We start from the raw sequence: 21,307 nt of genomic DNA on the forward strand, positions 1-21,307 counted from the left end.
AGAAAGGTACTTACAAAGGAAGACAGAAGTTAGCAGATAGTTCTCTGTCCCCCTCACCATCTATTAACCAACATAACTAAAATATCTCTTTGTTCTTCTAAGAGCCCACCGCAAGGCTTCACATAGACAGCTCATGCGAGTCTACGCAAACAGCCCTAACAATACCCCAGAGTTAAGATTTTCCCTGCCCTCTCTCACCCTTTTGAGTGATGACTTTTTGTCAGACTCTGACTGGTAAATAAACTTTCTGTGTGTGGATCTCTCTTCCTGGTTTCTGAGTTGCTTGTCTGCGTTTCACTTTCCTTTCAGTATCCTGAACCCTGAAAGCCAGGACTTCAGAGGGAGAGAATATCAAACAGTGCTAACAGGTCAAGTAAGACAAAGACTAAGAAATGACCATTGGATTCAGCAAATTTGAAAGCCACTGATGACCATAACAAGCAGTTTCAGTGAAATGACAGAAGAAGAAGTCTGACTAGAATAGTTCAAAACAGAATAGAGAGCTGATTTTTCAGCACTCAAAATGAACGAAAGGCATACAACAAAGAAATGTTTATTCATAAAAACTACTTAACTCTGGGTAAGAACAATTCAAGCCCATGGCATGTTTCCCTGGGACTACTCTCATTCTCCCATCCCCCAAAAGGCAGTTCAACCTCAGTGGGGCAGGTCTTTAAAACCAGCAGCTTTGTTGCCATGGCCAAAAAGGACTTAACTTGATTTGTCACAATCTCGGTTATAGTAGCCATGTCAGTGGCAAGTGGAAAGGGAGGCCCAGCATCTCCACTATTGTGAGGTTGTAGTCCTATCTGGAAAAGTGAAGGACTAATGGACTGAGGATTTAACAGAAAGTTCCAACTGGTAAAACATCCTCAAAAGAATGATCTTTCTGTGTACCCCAGGTTTTGCTTTTCAACAAAGAGGCCAAGACAATTCAGTGAAAGAAAGGACAGTCTTTTCAACCATTTCAAGTGAAATAGTGTTGGGGCAACTAGATATCCATATATGCAGGAAAACAACTTTAGGTTATTACCTCACATCAAAAATTAACCTCAAAATGGCTCATGAGCCCAAGAATTCTGCTCCCAGGAATCTACTCAACAGAAATTAAAACATTTTCCACTTCAAAGCTTATACATGAATATTCATAGAAGCATTATTCATAAAAGCCAAATACTAGAAAGAATTCAAATGTCTATTTGGTAAATGGATAAACAAAATGTGGCATATTCATACAATGGAATAATGTTCATTCATAAAAACAAATGAAATACTATTACATGATAATAAAGATTAAGCTAAAAAACATACTAAAAAAAGAAGCCAGAAGCAAAAGACTACATAGTGTAAAACAAAACAAAACTACATCTATATGATTACATTTACATAAATGCCCAAAGACCTTTAAAAACAAAAAGCTAATCAGCACTTGCCTAGAGAGGGGCTGGAAATGGAGATTGGCTAAAGGGAATTTTCTAGGGTAAGGGAAGCATTCAAAAACTGATTGTGGTGACTGCTACACAATGTACACATTTACCAAAAATCAATAAACTGGCCTTTACAATGGGTGAACTCTGTGATCTGTAAATTGTACCTCAATAAAGCTGTGAAAGAGAGAGGGAGGAAAAGAGTGAGGGAGAGAACTGGAGAAGGTGAAGGAAGGTAACTGGTTTTGTGGAGTCTGATATAACTGAGAAAAGGATATGAGGTGATAGCTGGAAGAAATTCAAGAGAAGGTTTATTTAAAAGAAACTGCAGTATGTTTTTAGGCTGTTGACAGTGATCTAGAAAAAAAGAAAGAATTACAGGAACAATGTTCTTAAGGTGAGAAAGGATGGGCTCTAAGGGAAAACTGAAGGAAAAGCCTTCAATAGAGGAAAAGACAGTTAATTCATAGTAACACTGGTGAAGACACAGGTGATAGGAAGATAGTTTATTTTCTTGGTGAAAGTGAAAACAAGGTCACCAGCTGAGAGGGAGGATGGAAAAGGAAACACTAAAACTTTTGAGTGCAAGGGAAAGATAGAATCATCTAAGCAAATCGGAGGGTGAAAGAATCAGAGTAATACAGAGTAATATAGTGGGTCAATCAGGCAGTACACTAAACAATAAATTTAAACTTATTGGGTAACAGGCAAGAATTTGAAGTTACCATAGTTGCTTTGTCCAATCATGTTCTCCCACAAGTATGCTGGTATAAAACTAAGCAGGTACTAACCAATGCTATTTTTCCAGACAGAAGCAACCGAGGGAGAGAGGTCAAAGGGGTTGAGAGTAGATTCAGGAGAATAATTGTAGATTCAGGAGAGCAATGACAGAATATGGGAACTCAGATAGTAAAAAAGGAAGAAAGGATATGAAGGTACTGTGGAACAGAAGAGGTGGTAAATGAAAAGTCCCAAGAATTAAGTTGTTGAGTACTAGTGGTGAACCTGAAAAATACAAAGTGGAAGTTGGAGAGTAAAATATCAGACCACATTGGTATTACAGAAAGTTGTGGTTACTCATAATAAAACGTTCTAAGGCAGTGGCTCTCAATCCTTGCTGCACATTTGAGTCACCTTGAAAATTTGTTAAAAATAACATCCTGGGCTACATCTCAGAGGAACCAAATCAGAATCTATAGAAATGGGTTCTAGGCACCTACGGTTTTTCAAAGCCCCTCAGATAACCAGATTACCAAGGGTTTAAAAACATACACCTATGATATCCACAGAAATAAATGGCTAAGAGAGAAGACAGGATTGCTGGAAGAGAGGAAGTCAAGAAGCCAGAGTTATCAGAAGGATCATATATATGGATACTGAAGTCACCAATAATTACAACTGGAGTAGAAGGAAAGTGACAATGAGCTCAGAAGTAGTCTAGACACAGCAATGAGAAGCAAAGAACATCTTTGTTCTCAGTAGGAGGAGCCACCACTAAAGAATTCTTCAAGGAATGAAGTGCCCTTTGGAAGAGAGCTAGGTTTTCAGTTAGAGCAAGAAGATAAAGGTAATGTTTATAGAGAAGAGGTTAAAAAATAAAGGGAGTTTTGCAGGTGACTGACAGTGAGCCCCAGAAGGCACAGAGAAAGGGTTTTTAAAGGTCTGCAGGGGTGAAAATCAGGGTCAGACAAGAAGAGATGAAGGAAAGAGAAGGCTCCTCCGACCTCACTAGTGAGAATAAGGCTAGGGAATCTCAGAAAGCAAGTCACCATATTTTTTATTACTACAGAAAAACCAAAGGGGGGGGGGGGAAGTTCTGTGAAGTTAGGAAAAGATCACCTGAACTCAGTCACGTTCTAAAAGATAAAAAAAAATAATTTCAAATAAAAATGTCACAGAAAAGTATCAAGGTCAATCTCACAAAAGTTGTTATTATAGGAAAAAAGAGAATAAGGAGAGTAACACCCCTACAGATGTTAAATGCATGCCATATCAAAATTATAACAATTATTTTAAAAAGAACTAAAATGTCTTTAAAAAATAACACAAGACATGAAACAACAGAAAAGAAGAATTATAAAAACTCTAAGATTACTTAACTCAGGAAAGAATTAACAAAAAAAAATCATCTAGCAACTTAAAAGTGAATAGAAACAGGTAATCTCTTAAGAAAAATAGATGAAGAAAAAAATTTAAAACTCAAAAATATAAAACAGATTTGAGAGATAAGTTACACATACTGAAAACAGACAATAGACTGAACATGTAGATAACAGGAGTCCCTGGAGAAGAAAATTAAAGCAAGGAATAGAACAAAAAGTAAAGCAAAGTGTTGTTGTTTTTTTTTTCCCTAATACAAAAAAATTTTTGAAACTACACTTTGAAAAACCACAATGTGTACCTGAGAATATTAACTCAGAATGACCAAGAGGACATATTTCAGCAAAACTACTAAATTTACAAAATAAGGGAAAAAAAGAAACAACTGATATGCCAAATGAAGAAACACAGACTTCTACAGGCAGGAATAAAAGTTCAGGAAATGAGAGACGAATTAATAATTCAGTTTCTCAAGACGTAAGAGAGATAAAGTACACAACAAGATTACATTGATAATCTTGAGGCACAGAGGGATGGTATGTGTAGAAGATAAGAGAAAGAGCAAGATAAAGAAAGGAGAATCAAACTAGCATCAGACTTACCCACTGCACAAGATGCCTGAAGTTGTATAACATGTACATGCTATAGGGAAAAAAAGGATTATGATCCATGAACATGAAATCCAGTCAGGACATTATTCACTGATCAAGATAAAAGGAAGACATTCCAGTAAGAAGTCAGAAATTGTGCTATATATGCTATCCTTGAAGAAATTATTTGGAAATTTTATCAAACTATTTTTGTCTTTCGATAAATCACGAGACTCATTTGTCCAATATTGCTTCACTACTTCCAGAGTTGCAGTAGGCAGAACAGATACAGTCAAATCCCAAAACAGTATTATATATGACACATCCTGGAAAGGGAACAGAAATGGCTTCATAATGCTCATACTGTAAAGAACACATAATTTTGCTAAGAAGCACAACAAGAAAGACCTCAAAAGATTCAGTCCAACATTTCCAAGGCAATGAGAACTTCTACAGAGTCAACAAGGTGCCCATTAAGCCCAAAGCAATCAAATACAATATCTTAAAAGGTGCTAGCCATAAACTGAATGTTACCTATATCATCTATCACATCTCCAGAAATATGGTAACATCCATACTGTTCATAGTACCAGGTTTTGGCAACCAAAGGCCAGTAGTGAGGTCAAGAAAATGCAAATGACCCACAAAGTCCCCTCAAAGATTCCAAAATAAAGACTTTTATCTATCAACTTTGAAAATCACAGAACCATGCAAAACTTAGACTGCTGTTCACATGGGTGTGCATCTCCGAATGATATTTTGAATACCAATACAAAATCCCTCAACTATTCCCAAAGAGAGAGATAATAATAATTTTTATCTTACAATTTGGTCAATAAAATGTTAATATTTTAATGCCCTTGTCTTTTTGGAATAAACCTGCTTGATCATAAGCTTGTCTTTTAAATATACTGCTGGATTTATTTTGCTAATATTTTATTTAGAATGTTCACTTCTCTGGTCATAAGACTGAAATTAAAAAATCAACATCTGTCATCTGAGTAAGAACAGAATAAATTATAATGCAGTATGCTTCGAAATACTCAGCTTTTTTAAATTAATTAAAAGTCATGATATTCTTTTAAATGAATAATCCAAGTTACTAAGCAATGTAAATAATATGACTCCCTATTTAACAAAACTGTGTGTACATATGCTTATATGTTCTTGAGCAAAGAGAAAAATATTGAAAAATACTCATTAAAGTGTTGGTTAATGTTGACTACCTCAAGGAACACAATTGGGAAAGTAGAGACCCAAGAAGAGAAGAAAATATCAACGTCTTCTTTATTCACCCCTAGTCTGTTTGTTTCAGTAGTTGCAAAAAGATATATTACTTTCATGATTACAAAAAAAAAAATGAATAGGGAAAAGGAAATACCAGTTGCCCAATATAGGCAATGACAATTAACATTTGTTGACAAATAACTACAAATCGGACAAAGAGAAAAATTATCTTTTTAAAGAAAAAGAATCATTATGAAGCTCATTATTTAAAAATACAAAATATTCCAATCTAGAAACAAAGTTGCATATAAGTGATCTTTTCCAAGTGCATCAATCAAGATGTCTTTAAGATGAACTACTTTTTATTGCACAACTAGCAGAAATTTATCAACTTATGGAGATTATGACTAGCAGTAAAACTAAAAGAAAATGAGTCAAGTCTGCATGAAGAAAAAATATTCAATAAATTATTACACTAATGACAGATTAGCAGTAATTAGCAAGGTTACAGAAATAAGTGAAACTTAGCAAAAGATGAAATTTTGAACAGTTTACTACAGAAAGAGAAACAACTTTCTTTCAGGCTATTATTTTACACTACTAATTAGACAAGTTATTTTTTTCAATAGGTAGGGACACAAAAACAAATCCTCTAAGCAGCCCACCTTGACTGATTATCACAAATAATCTTTTTAAAAGAAAAATTATATAAGTGTCAACCTGGAGAACTGATTGAGGAGTGAGGGAGGGCAAAGTTTCGATTATTCACAAAAATGAGAGATGTTTATAAAAGTGGAAAATATTTACACAAACAGACCAAACTAAAAAAGAAAAATGTCAATGGACTCGTTTCAAGAAATATTGTGGTTTTATATTTTATAGAAGGGATTAAAAATCAATTTTTTTGTCAAGTTCGTGGTGTTTAAATGGAAAGTTTCCAAAAATAAATGCATAACAGGTCAGGCATGGGGGTGAACACCTGTAATCCCAAACTACTCAGAGGCTGAGGCAGGAAGATTACAAGTTCAGCACTAGCCTTGGCAAGTTCAAGGCCAGCCTGGATGATTTCAGAGAACCTTTTTGAAAGGGCTGGGAATTGGGGAGGGAGAGTAAAGTGCCCCAGGCTCTATTCCAAAAAATAAATAAATAATAACAAGGGCTGGGGATGCAGCTCTGCAGTAAAGCACCCTTGAGTTCAATCCCTAGTACTGGGGGGGAGGGGGGCGATAAAAAAGAAAACACAAAACAGGAGTTTGCCTAACAGTGTCTGAATTTTAAGTTTATGATTATTAAAAGACTTTCTAAGCTCTTCTCATATCAAATCTTTCATAAGAGAAAATTTGAGGATACAAATAAATCGGTAGTCAAACTACCATGGGTTTTTTTAAATGTCCTGCAATGCTAGCTAAAAAGAAGAAAGCAACAAAGAAAAGCTGGACTGACAATGCTAGTAAAAAACCGTGAGGAGTTGAGTGAAGCACACATCAAAAAAGAGAAATCCAGAACACAATCCAAAGTCTAATAAAAATCATCATTTATTAAGTACTAGACGTTGTCCTTTAAAGACTTTCACTGAAATTATTTCATCATCATGAAAACCTTGCAAGATGTTTCTGACCCTTCATAAAGCTAATAAGCGACAGAAGTAATCCAAACCCAATTTTATGATTCAAAACTCATATATTCATGTTCTTTCTACTATACAATTGATCTCCTCTTTGTAGAAACTCAAAGCTTCTTACAACTGAACATAGTATTGCCATTCTATAACATAGGAATATCTGAATAACAACTTCCAAAGGAAGTCTTTCTCCTTAAAACCCTAAAAGAAAGAGCTAAAGCAGGACTAGAGTGTATGTGGTAGGTTGGTTATATGTATATTCACTTTAGTAAGTCTTGATTCCAAGGGTCTACAAAATCTAATTACCTTTTTTCACCCTAATTCATAATCTCAGGAAGCCCAACAGGATTCTGTGTAATTTAAACAGAAATAGAATTCTATAATACAACAAATCTCTCTCAAGCATCCATAGCTGACTAGCTTTGCCTTATCAAATTTCAGCAACTAGACCTAGAAATTGTGTGCCACTCCCCCTTCCCCAATATAAAATTAGGACCAAAGGGCTAAAAAGAGACTGCCTTCATTTAGGCAGAGGGCATTTAGTGAGATCTGAAGCAGATTTTTCAAACCTAAAATGACTAAATCACAATATCTACACACCCGCTCTCATTCCCAAGTTTCATAAATGTAATCTACTTAAAAAAACTGGATCTATAGGTGGGGAAAGGGGATTCCATGGCCATACTTCTTCATGTTACCAATCTTCGTGATCAGATATGTCATCATATGATAATGCTAGATGGCATGTAAGAAAAGCATATAATAAGCATGGCTATCTGGTCCAAGGATCCATGTGAAATAACCAGTTTTCCATTATTACTGTATATATGTACTATTCCTTGTGAATTTTGTCTGTAATACTTGCTGATGTTTATAAAAATGAACATACAAATCACTACCTTCTATCTCAAAACATCTTTGCCAAAGAAAAGAGTAAAACATCAACATTGGCTAGTAAAACTTTAGAAAAGTGGAAAATATTAATACTATACTACATATTCTTTAAAACTATATTTTTCCCCAAAGTAGAAGAAATACCTAGAACATGAAATTCTGAATTACAATTTTAGTTTTTATTTAAGGAAGAATATGAAACTTCTTCCCTCAAGTCAAAGACAACAGTAGTAAAATTTGTACATAATAGGTGATCAATAAATGAGTGAATATGTTAATATACTCCATAAAAATCCCCCAATTTTTCCAAACTAAGTATTCCAACAACTCATACCTCACACATGGTATCCACATAACAAACTAATATACAAAACCCAAGTTTTTAAAAATATAACAACAATCTTTTTATGAAAAATACATGATAAACTGAAATTTGAGTAAAGAAAAAAATTTTTTATAATTTATTTATTTTGATTCATTGTAAACAAATGGGGTACAACTGTTGTTTCTCTGGTTGTACATGAAGTAGAGTTGCACCATTTGTGTAACCATACATGTACACAGGGTAATGATGTTATTTGTCCTTCTGTTATTTTTCCTTCCCCCCACCCCCCACCTCTCTTTTTCCTCTATACAATCCATCCTTCCTCCATTCTTGCCTCTCTCGCATCCCCCATTATGTATCATCATTCGCTTATCAGAGAGATCATTCGGCCTTTGGTTTTTTGGGACTGGTTTATCTCACTGAGCATGATATTCTCCAACTGCATCCATTTACCTGCAAATGCCACAATTTTATTCTTCTTTATGGATGAGTGATAATCCACTGTGTATACATACCACAGTTTCTTTATTCATTCATTAATTGAAGGGCATCTAGGTTGGTTCCACAATCTAGCTACTGTGAATTGAGCAACTATGAACATTGATGTGGCTGCATCACTGTAGTATGCTGATTTTAAGTCCTTTGGGTATAGGCCAAGGAGTGGGATAGGTGGGTCAAATGGTGGTTCCATTCCAAGTTTTCTAAGGAATCTCCACACTGCTTTCCAGAGTGGCTGCACTAATTTACAACCCCACCCACAACGTATGAGAAAAAAAATGTTTTTCACATGCTATGCTCCAAACTTATCTTATTTGGGATACTTCTTTGAAAAAGGAATAGAATCTAATAACACATTTTGTCAGAAACTTCTTCAGAGTTAGACATAGTAAGAGTATCATAAGGGGGTTCAATAAGGGTCTGTCAGATAAATCCATACTAAGTCAAAGTGACCTATTTTCTCTCAATAAATAGATGCATTATTCCCTGCAAAAGCCTCCAATGGACAAGGTGTAGCTCCAGCTCATGATATTCAATAAACACTTAATTAGCACAGACTGTGTAATAGACCAAGAATGAGCAAACTTTTTCTGTAAGGAGTCAAATAGTAAATATTTAGGCTTTGCAGGCCATATGGTCTCTATGGCAACTACTCAAGTGTGCTGTCGTACCCAAAACAACCACAGTCAATATATAAACAAAGGGCATGGATATGTTCCAATAAAACTGTCTTTATGAACACAGAAACTTGAATTTCCTATAATGTTCCCATGACACAAAGTATTCTTCTTTTGATTTTTTTTTCATTCAAAAATATAAAACTAGTCTTAACTTGCAGGCCTTAACAAAACAGACAATGGGCTGAAAGTTGCCCATGGTTTGCCAACCCTTGTAATACACAAAGAAAATAATTTGCCTAAAGTGCACACAGAGAATATTTTAATCTTCTTACCCCAGAAAACATAAAAAGAACAAAAAGTGACTTATCTTTAGGGTCAGTGCTAATTAAAGTCTAGGAGTTACTCTGAATAATATTTTAGATGATATATGCACACACCTATATAAAGATAAATGTATGTATGCATATTTCTCTTAGTCCATCTACTAATGCTTAGAATTTCTCCAATTCAATGAGAGATGAGGTCTCAAAGGCATAACTGAGATAACTGTCAATAATCTTTAACTGTCAATAATCTTACTCAATTAAATAATGAGTACCTACTATACTAACTATGCTGACATTGAAAATAAAAGATGAAAAGTCACAGTGCCTGCCTAAAAGGAGTTCACAGTGTTGAGATAGTCATGTAATTAATTAAAATGTTTTGATAATTTACTATAATGTGAATATTTACCAGATGCAGAGGGGAAACAGAGAATAGCATATCCAAGCCCAATCAGGGAGTAAGCAAAACCTTTTCACTAAAAAGTTAACTATTTGGTCCAACGCATAATGGTTGAGAAAGAATGACCAGAGAACAAAGGAGAGGAGAGGAATGGTTCATGAAAAGAGGACTTCATATAGAAAAGTATGAAAATGTAAGAGAACATTATATTTTGAAGGAAGCACAAGTAATTCAGAATTACTGAGGAAAAGCTTTACAGAATAAAATGACAGGTAATGAGTCTAGAAGCAGGGAAATGATCATGAAGGACTTTACATAGTTTGCTGAAAGAAACTTTTTTGAAGAAAAGAGTAACATTATCAGCTGACCATTTAAAAAGTTCACTCTGGCAGCAATGCAGAGATACACAAGAAAGGTACATGAATTTGGTATAAATGGTAAAGATGTCTACTAAGCAAATGGATTTTTAAAAACTCACCAAGATATTGACCATAACACAGCTGCTTACTTTAGATTACTGACAGCAGACTATCTCAAGTTTTGGTAAAAAAGGCATTTGAGGGGTGATATGTACCATGCACTAAATAAAGGCAGAAACTGATTTTATGGGGGAGAAGAGAATAAAGAAAAGCCATGATTATAACTAACACCAACTTAATTATTTTGGCCTCTTAAATTTAGCCACATTTACTTTCAACTACTCAAGAACAAACAGATGCTGAATAAAACAAGATGTATTTTGTAATTTGTGGCCCCTAAAAAAGCAATTTATCTGACACCTGTAACATCTGCAAACACAGCTTTCTCAAGATTATGAAGATTTTTAAAAATAAACTGACTTGAACCAGGGATATAGTTCAGTGCAAAGCACTTGCCTAGCATGTATTAGGCCTTGGTTAACTTAAATCCCCAGCACCACAAAAAAAATAAATTGATCTAATAAAATAAATTTGTTTCCAGAAATAATTATAATTACTTTGAGTTTCCTATAATAAGAAAGTTCCCTACCAGAAATTTTTCACTTACTGCATCCTCAACCTGCTTTAGTCTTCTAAAACTCAAGACAAAAATTTCTTGTTCTCTATTTAACATAACCTTGAATCTTAAGTATTCAAAGTGAAATATCCTCTAAAAGAAAAAGAAAGAATTAATGAGTGAGAAAGTATAGCTCTATGTTCTTAAGCTTTTAACATTCGTTACCATGACTTTTTAAGGAGATTCATTAGGGACATATACTATTCATTACTACATATACATCTCCTCACTCATCTAATAAGTTACCACCAAAGATGATATTCAAGTAAATCAAGAAATAGTTTTCATGGTGTTACAATGAAGTCTAAGCTATTTCATGCAGTACATTTATGTAATATCCTCCCTTCAAATAATAAAAGTATGATGATTACAAACACATAAAACAAATATAATATTGATTATCAATTCATTCAGAGGAAGGAGAAATGTTTAAGTACATACAGCTTCCAATAGATGTTACCTTGATCAGATGTAAAAAATCATGCACAAAAGCTTGTTACAGCTCCTTGAAAAAAAATCTGGATATTGTCAATAACTAACATTGTGTGATTCTAGGTAAATGTAATCCAATGTAATTCAACTAGTATGCCAATCAGTAACTGATTTAATTTTAACTTTATTGCAAGAGGAATATGACAAGGAAAGAATTTTGATGCATTTTTTTATGTACACTTGTTTCTATCATATATCCAATAAGTATCAACTGCCTTAATATTTCCCTCTTGGAACTACCTGATTAGTACATTCCTTTCTAGGGTCTACTTGTCTTTCTTTAAAATAATCCATACAGATTCATTTACAGAATACTAAAAGACCAAAGGCACTTATGGAGAAGACGGGGAAAAGGGAAAATGGGCATGGAAGAGTCGAGAATCAATGATGGGTTTACTTTGTGGTAAAAAATTATATCTGTTTAAAGATTTGAAAATAGATGGAAATTATAAAAAAGAAGAATCAATGATGGGAGAGAAAAGAGTATGTTTAACAATGTTGGTAAATTTGTATGATAAATTTGGAAAAACAAATTAGGTTTTACAAGTGAAACATTCTGAATCAGTACAAATACATAGTATGGGCTAAGTATACATTCAATTTATTAAATATACTCAAGTATATAAACATATATCCTGAATAAATTTTAGCTACAAAGATTATAGTGAATTCTCATAATGTCAACATGTAGAAAAACTTAGTGTTTGGGCTACATGAGATCTATGATTCGCAGCATAAAGAAGTTTCGGTAGAATAAAATGGCAGAAACAGTTCATCTAAAAGAAGAAAGTAATTATCATAATTGTGAGAGGTAATGTTTCATTTCTTAAAATGAGTGAAGGTATGAGTGTTGGCTGCATTGCTATTCTTTATAGCTTACTCATCTTTTTTAATATTTTTTATTTGTAGACGGACACAATACCTTTGTATTATTTATTTATATTATATGGTGCTGAGGATTGAATCCAATGCCTCACATGAGCTAGGCAAGTGCTCTACCACTGAGCCACAATCCCAGTCCTACTTACTCATCTTTATAAATATCATTTCTTATGGGGTCAATCTCTATAAAACAGTGTTTAAGTGTTAAAAAATCTGAGCAAACCTGCATTCATATAGGAGTTAAATACATAAAAGCAAGCAATCCATTTTTGCTAGCTATTTTTTAAAATAAAGGTAATAAAAATGTGAGAAGACAGGAGAAATAATAATTTCTCCTTAATTTTCCTAAAGAAAATTAGCAGTAAATGTTTACTGGTGCTTTTAAAGAAATGGTATGTTTCATATCAAACTACTGAAAGTAACTTTTTATGCTAAAGTTCCCTCCAAAACCAAACACCATCACAAATATTTCCTCAACCACATAAAAAGTACTGATACTCCTCCATTCATCATCCCACAAATAAATTTAAAAACAAATTCCTAAAGAGGAATGTTCATACCATAAATAATGATATTTTTGTATATATGTAGGCTTAACATTTATGTGAATTCTACTAGGTTTATCTATATCTTTAGTATTTATTCTATGGTGTGCTCATGCATTTTTAATTATGCCTTGTCAGTACTAATTTGAGTGAAAGAACAATATAGAGTAATGGTGAAGAACACAGTCTGGAGCCAGAGTTCCTAAATTGAAACCCAACTAGGGACTGGAGATAGGCTCAGTGGTAGAGTGTTTGCCTAGCATGTGTGAGGCGCTGGGTTCAATCCTTAGCACCACGTAAAATAAATAAATAAAATTAAGGTATTGTGTCTGTAAGGAATCTGGCTATCTACACTAAAAAGAAAAGAACAAGAAAAACCCAGCTCTTCCACTTCTTGGCTATAATATTTTGGACAAGTTATTTAACTTACGTTTCAATTTCTCATCTATAAGAAAAAAATAACAATGGGTACCTCATAAAATGATGAAACTGATTAAAACAATGTACACAGGACAAGCACAGAGTAGGTGCTGAAAGCATGAGCTATTACTCCTGGTAGCAACAACCCTGTCAAATTCTTAGCAATCTGAGTTACTGACTAAAATCAGATACTCTTAAAAATAGACATTAACTCTAAGAACTGATTAACAATATGTTTAAAGCCTTGCAATTCATAAGAGAATAGGTAATTAATAACCAACAAAACCACTCTATAAATAAAGAACAATCTGAGAGGATTGGTTCCCAAACGTGCAACTATCCATTTCTTCCCTTACACAAGGGGGGCAGTGATAACAAGAAAAGAATGGGATTCTGCAACACCTCTTCCTACAGACAGTAGGGGGTGGCAGTACATATGGCTTTCAGTCAGAACAAAACAGGAAGACCCAACAGAACTGCTCTTTATTCTCCTTTGGCCCTCTCTTCTCTTCTTTAGCCTCAACAGAGCCTCAAGGTAAGGGACATATCTACAGAAAAGACTAAAACCCAAAATTAATCAGCAGGGAAAATCCAATTTTGTATTTGAAGCAAATGATCCTTCAATGGCTGAATTTGGAACCAGACGGAAGCCAATCAGTATGAATTTTCAGATTATCTGGCAAATTACTATAATAAGAACAACATTCAGACAAGAAATTCAATTTCTCTATAAGAATTATAATACACCCACATCTCATCAATAATTAATATCCTAATGAACATTTCCTGATGTATCTGCTTTTGTTTCACAGTATACACTCATTGTATGTATACGTTACATTAAATAGCTCATCTAGCTGTCTTTTGTTACTTGTGAAATTCCAGCTATGTTCTAACAATCCTCTCATGACACAGATGTTCTTAAAAGGAAGTCACAATGTTTTGCAGCATGTGGGTAATTTCATATATATGTATATGTTCATATATGTGTGGAAGGGTGGGGGAACAGGAAGGAAGAGAGAGGGAAAGAGAAAGGGAATATTTAATGTGTTATTTTTGTGCTTGCATTCCTAAGACAATCTACCTGGAAAATACTGCAAGAAGCACTCCACTGACAGTGTCATGTTGTTACTTTTTATGCCAATTTACAGTATTCAAGTCTCTTATTTCACCATCCCAACACCAAGAACATACCAAATATTTCACTACTGCCATTCTCTGTAATTAACCATTGCGATAGCTTTTGGCTCCAACCCCTCAAAATGCCTGAAAATTTATCCCTTTTGTTCAACCATATTGTTTTGTTTTCCTCGTTCCAGTTATCTTCACCTGTGTAAAAATCTAGGCAAGGGCACATATGAAAAATATTTCTCTTTGCCTAATCATCTTGAACTCAAAATTATGGTCAAGATGTTTGGTTTGTTTTCGTGGGGTTTTTTTCCCCCCTTTTCTTTTCCTGGAAAGGAGCATAGGAGAGAGTAAAAGACACCCCAAACACCAAATCGTCCTAATGTTAATTATCATTGTTTATGTTTTGTGAAAACCATTTTAAACATCCCACACCTGGAACAGAAGACAGGATACAATTGTATCAGTGCTTTGCTCCCTGACAGCAAAACCTGCAATTATTTTAGCCCTATTTTTTCCTTCCCATCACACAGACACAATTTGCTTTCTGCTTTCACGTGGGCACGTTTCCCTATTTTAAAAACAAAAAACAAACAAAAAAAACTCTCACAGCTCCTCTGGGTTTCCTATGGTACAATATCTAGCAGTGAACCCTATTAATCTTTTATTACACTACACCTCCTTTCCCAAAGGAATTACTAATATCACTTCGGTCATGAATTTCAACGCCACACAGGCCAGCCCATCCTGTGCCTTACCTGACACATTTCACAACTACTTTTATGCTGCATTCTGGGGACACATTTTGCAACTCGTTCCGCACGACGTTCCCTGCCACGTTTAGCGATCTGCCTCGCATCTATCTTATCTTGGTCCCCGTCATCCGAAGACTGTCAGGTACCAAATTCCAGGACACCTTCGGTGACAGCAAAGTGGCCCACCCCGGACCCATCTGAAGCCCCCCCTCAGTGCCACACTGGCAAGATCCTTCCCCACCTTGGACACCGAGGCACTTGGCTGCCCATTTTCTCTGCCTCCCCTCCGGCCCCCGCCCCACTCCCTGGAGCTGGGGCGTCGAAGACGAACGCCCCTGTCACTGAAGCGACCTGTGCTTTCCCGGTTCCCCGACCCCCTTACACTGCCGCTCTGAGGGGCTCGCAGCACCCCTGGGTCAAGCCCCAGACCCGGAGGTCTCCGGCGAGGTCCGCGCCGCCCTCGATTCCCGGAGCACCTCGCTGCCCTCCGACGCCCCGCCGAGGGTCTGCGCCCGGGAACGGCGCGGCGCGGCCTCGCGGCCGGCGAGCGCAGCCCGCGGCGGTCCTCCTGTCAGCCACGGCGCGGGGGCAGGCTCTCGCCCCTCAGCTCCGCGGCGGCGGCGGCGGCGGGCGCCTTGCTCCGCCTCGCGCGCGGCAACAGCCGGGAGGTGAACGCGAGGGGGATGGGAACGGGGGCGGGGCCGCCCGGAGGAGGCGCGGAGGGCGGCAGTGGCGGGAGGGCAGCGCCGGCGGCCCCCGGGCACTGCGCTCCGTGCGCTCTCAGCTTGCCCCGCTGGGCGAGCGCTCGCGGGAGGCGGCTGTGCCAGCGGGCCCCACCGAAGCAGCGCGCCTAGCAACCCGCTCCGGGCCGGCCGCTCTCTAGCGCCGCCGCCGCGCCGGGGGCGTCGCACCCTCGGAGGCCGCCCGCAGCCCCGCCCCCTCCGGGCCGGGGTGGGGAGGAGCGCGAGCGCGGAGGGAGAGCGCGTGCGTGGGGGCGCGTGCGTGGTGGAGCGCGCGCGCCCCCCGCCCCCTGCCCCCTTCACAGTTTGAGGGTGGGGAGAGACTGGGAGAGGGAGTGGAGAAGAAACCCCCTTCTGAGCGGAGAGATGGACTCTTGGCGCTCTAGGATGCCTAGGCATTTCTCGCTTCCTCAGGGGGCTTTGACTGGTGGGGTCTGTGGCTTTTGGTGGGGGAGAGGAAACTCGATAGCTGACAAGGCCCTGCATAGTTAGGCCCCGCCCCCAGGGATGATGTCACTCTCGAGGTGGCCGCCGCTGTCACGTGCGCCTACTTCAGGGCCTGACCTGCTGCTTTCATGGCCAGAACGTTCCTCTAGACTTCCCCGACTTCGGTCACCTCAGGCACATGTCACTCCTAGAGTCATCGAAGCCAACAAGTGTCAGTTATTCGTCTCCTGGTTCTCGACTGTAATGTGTAGACGGCTTCGAAATGCCACAGTTGTCTGTGATGGGAATCAGAATGAGCACCAAGGAGGGGGGGAGCAGTGACGGGGTTGGGGGATGGAGAGAAAGAAAACTGTTATTATCTGGAATAATTGCCAAAAATTCAGCAACCATAGCTTACGAGCCTGAGGTAAGGTTGTTACACTGGTGCTGTCGCTGCCAGGTTAGATAAGAAGTAATGTGGCTCTTAAGAGTTAACCAGCAAGGCACGGAAAGTCACCACATTAAAGCCTCATTGAAGGGTATTTAAGTCCTATTTCTCACCCCCCACCTCACCCCACATAGACCTCCTTTATATTTATTCTTCCTGTTCTTCAAATCAAGAAACAAGTCAACTTTACAAGTTAGTTGGAATTTTTTTTTTTCCGTGTGCCATAAGAAAATCTAAAACAATCACTATTGCATAGTCTGCCTGGCTGATCTTCTCTTCCATAAAATGAGATGACCTTTCATGGTCATCCACTTCCTAATGAGTAGCCATGATTGGAAATAGATGCACAAATTACATCAATCAAGAAAGCTATGTCTGTGGAGCTTCTAAGGAAAGGAGGCTGGCTGGTTTGAAAACAGCCCATCTGAATTTACCCCATCCTGTAGCACTTCATTCTGAACTTCTTTGATTAAAAAAAAAAATAGTATTAATTTCAGAACAATACAAGAAATTGAATATGAATCCATGCCCAACAGCTAGTCTTTACAGTGAATGCTTGAAAAGTCAGAGCCACTACAGCTTTGACTGCAGCTGACATGATAAGGTGAAGGACTGACATATGTGACATATGGAATTTTTGGGTGATAACTCCAAAAAGTTAGGTTAATCTAAAACTTATCTACCTATGTTGACAGAGAAAGGTAGTGATTACTTAGGAGGTGATTGAGGAGAGCTAGGAGGGGGCCTTCTGATTTGCTAGAAATGTTAAGTATCTTGATCTAGTTAATGGTTATAAAGGTATAAACCATGGGCCCTTTACCACTGAGCTACATCCCCAGCCTTTCTAATTTCATTTTGAGAATGAAATTGAATTGTCCAGGCTGGTCTCAAACTTGCAATCCTCCTCCCTCAGCCTACCAAGTCACTGAAATTACAGATGTGCCCCAGGAAACCTGGCTCCTTCATCTCAATTTTAACACACAAAGAAACATTTTGTTTTAACATGCAGTTTTAAACACAAAGAAGCATTACAATGCCATCACCACTGAAGCCAGAAAGCTTAGATTTGATCAGTGTCACCCACCACTTAAGCTATGTGACCTTGAGCAAGTCTCTGAACCTTATCATCATCTATCTAATGTGGATGGTGATACCTCACGGAATGGTGAGAAAGATTAAATCAATTTTTGGCAAATATTTAGCACTGAGCATGGTATACAATAAAGTACTCAGGAAACAATAGTTACTATTATGTTATTCTTCTTACACTGAATTTACCCTCATTAATTCACCTCTGGTCTTTTTTTATTTATTTTTAAGATTACTTGTATCTAAGCCTTTCCCTGTGAGTTTCACTGAGGCTAATAACATTCTTTCCCTGGAGAAATAACAAAAGGCAGTCAGGGGTGTAATGTGTTGCTTTTCAAACTAGTTCAGGTGGCAGCACCCAGAAATTATGGTGTTCTTTGTAGAGCACCATGAAATATTGATAGATTTAATTCTGCCATATGGACTTGACACAATTTTACTAGCACTAAATCTGGCCCAATTGTATTTATGCAGATCTCCACATTATTTTTAAAATAATGTTACTTTTAAGAAATAATATGTCTGTGTTTTTCTTTTTAGATTTGCTTGCAACTTTTTCACAAAGTAGGAAGTAACAAAAGTTTAATAATAATTCACAAAATGAAATGTTTAAACCCATTTTCCTGAAAATCAGGAAAACACTGTAATCATCCAATTTTAGCAGCAGAGCTCGTTATTGGATTTCCTATAGTAAACTCTGATAACTATGACCCACACAGTCGCTCGCTCTGCTAAAGTAACTCTGAATCACTATCCTCATCATACCCCTAAGGATCTTTCTATTGCTAATCATTTCCAAATCCCCTTTTCACACCGGGCACTGCCAGTACCCACTGGAAGGAACTCACCATTTGTTGTTTTGCTCATTCAACATGTTTCTATTCAGCCTATCCTCTTCCACATAGTTCTGTGAGGACTTACATTTTGCTACCATACTCTAACCATAAACAAGACGTCCCTGACAAAGGTGAAGTTCCCACAAAGGTGGAATTCCATAGGGACAGAGAGCTACTTTGTAGAGAGAACTCTGTCCTCAACCTCTCTCCCTGATTTCCTTTTCTGTCACTAATACCTGAAATTCTGAGAATTCTAATTGCTTTACCTACTAAAAATCCATTCTAGTTGAGATGGTATTTTAATGTATAACTTAATCTTGGAAATGTAACCCCTGTCATGTAAGAGGAATGTGCAAATAAATATCTATAAAGTAGCCCAATCTTAACCTAGATCTTCCCACGTATCAGTGCCATCTCTCGTATTCCAAATGCCCATTCTTGATCTATCAACTCTGTACAATGACTTACCTTCTGCATGTCATCCCCTGATGCCTCCAAGTCTCTTGAATAAACTATAAGGTCTTTTTCTACACTCTAATCTGAACTTTCTCAAATAAAGAGTACTAACATCTATCTACCACAGATGGGTGGCAAATACTTCATTAACTGCCTTATGAATACTACTTTATTTAATCCTTGCAACATCCTATCAAGTAAGTACCATTATCTCAATTTTTTAGGTGGGGAGGGGCTCAAAAGATTATATTACCAATTTAAGGTCACACTGAATGATGGGTCAAGTCATAGACGTTAACTTTATCCTTTATCAGTTACCCTCAGGATAATGCTGTAAAAATTCAAATGAGAATACAGAATACATTTTTTATAATGTGAGCCCTCTTACAATGAAAAGTATTCTGAAAAGTTGATGTAAGTACAATTTTTTTCTCACTGATTATTTTTCATAATCTAATTTCTTTTTGATCTGCTATTGATGACCTTCTGATGTAATCGCTTCTACATTTTCCCCATCAATTCCCATCTCAGACTTTTGATGAATATTTAATTTCTAGACTAACAGTTACTAACATTTCCACATAGAGGAGCTACTAGTTAAAATAAGTTTTTTGTAAATTCCTTCTTTGTAAAGTGGAAAAAAATTAATGTAAATGTGAATAAGCAAACCATCATATACTTCCCACTGACATTTATAAGTGTTTGACAAGAATTTGTACCTACTATATGTGTACAGCTGTGATAACTGCCATAGGACATATATAATTGATTTGAAGGAAGTCTTGCCTGCTAGCCCCACAAAAACTATTTGAGAAACAAAATGCTTAAAACACTTAAATATTAATACAGTTTATGATAGAATTAAAGTGTCAACATGAGTAGCAGGAAATTCTGTAATACACAAGAAGAGAGATAAATTTGGTGGGGATGCTTCTCAAGGCAGTAGAATAAGAAAAATGTGTAGATAGAAAGGAGAGGAAGGGAGGGTCCCTGGGATGAAAATAGAGTTAAAAGAAGGGAATAGATAATAACCTCTTTGGCCAAACAATGGGCCCCTTTTGGAAATGAGTTTCTTTCTTAATAAAGACAGGCATTAGTGTGAACTACAAAGAGACACATTGCAAGTATAAAGAATAGACATTTGAGCAACAAGTGTGGTGAATCATATTACTAATAAAGAGATTAGATATCAATTGGTAAGAAGATGGAAAAGTGGGACAGGACCTGACTGCAGGAAAGTATACAGCATGCTCTTAGGCTCTTGAGCATAAGGTGTTTAAAACATCTATCTAATAGGGTGGGTTTGAGCAGGAAGGGATGAGTGATAAGGATCTGGTTACGAAGATATTGCTATTTAATGAGCTAACGATGATGACTGACAGTCAAGGATTATGACAGTGGAAATGGAAACTGTTTCAACAATGTGACATTTATGGGGAAAATTAACAGAATTTTCTGAATAACTGAGTGCAGATTTTTTAAAAACAGTGAGAAATCAGAATACAACAAGATGACAGATAGAGTTGTCCAGAAGTCTTGCATACAGGTGACAGAAGCAGGAGAATCAAAGGGTTGGTTTGAAAGAGAAAAGCGAGAGATGCTTGGGCATATTTTATGTTTGTAGTGATTCTTTATTGTTTTGAGTTATGCTTCCCTTTCCTTGAGAATATGGTGGAGCCAAAGAATCCCCTCTTCAGAAGGAAAAAATGCACTTATACTTTTATACATCCTCTGCTATTTGTAATGTGCACCCGTGGAATTGACTGCAAGAGCTCTTGATCAAAGCGGGGGCCAACCAGAACCCATTCTGGAATTTTTGTTCTTTATATCCAAAGGATCAAATCATTGTCTCCTTAGTAGCCAAGACTGTGAATGCTGATAGCTAATATTTTTCTTAACACACATAAGCCTCAGAACAGAGAATGCTCAAATATAATATAAGGAGCAAGAGTCCCATAGAAAAAGAATCATACCTCAGAAATGAGAGCTAGAAAGAACATGTCGTAGTGGCAGTTGAGTCCATGGAT

The 21,307-nt window shown here is 37.2% G+C and overlaps 1 protein-coding gene across 11 annotated transcripts in view; it reads right to left on the reverse strand.

The window, feature by feature from the left end:
* The window catches only part of TANC2 (tetratricopeptide repeat, ankyrin repeat and coiled-coil containing 2), a 554,326-nt gene that overhangs the window by 515,951 nt on the left and 17,068 nt on the right, over positions 1 to 21,307 (reverse strand). Inside the window, exon 1 of one of the 11 annotated variants that reach the window (XM_079134936.1) lies at positions 15,668 to 15,872. The exons of 8 other annotated variants lie outside the window; for them this stretch is intronic. The gene's annotated coding sequence lies outside the window, so the exon portion shown is untranslated. Of the gene's footprint in view, positions 1 to 11,036; positions 11,289 to 15,667; positions 15,873 to 21,307 lie in introns of those variants that run through there. 2 more of the 11 variants (XM_079134937.1, XM_079134938.1) reach the window with 2 other exon arrangements.

This window comes from Sciurus vulgaris (genome assembly GCF_902686455.1).
Source record: "Sciurus vulgaris genome assembly, chromosome: 3".
NCBI classification, from domain to species: Eukaryota; Metazoa; Chordata; class Mammalia; order Rodentia; family Sciuridae; genus Sciurus; species Sciurus vulgaris.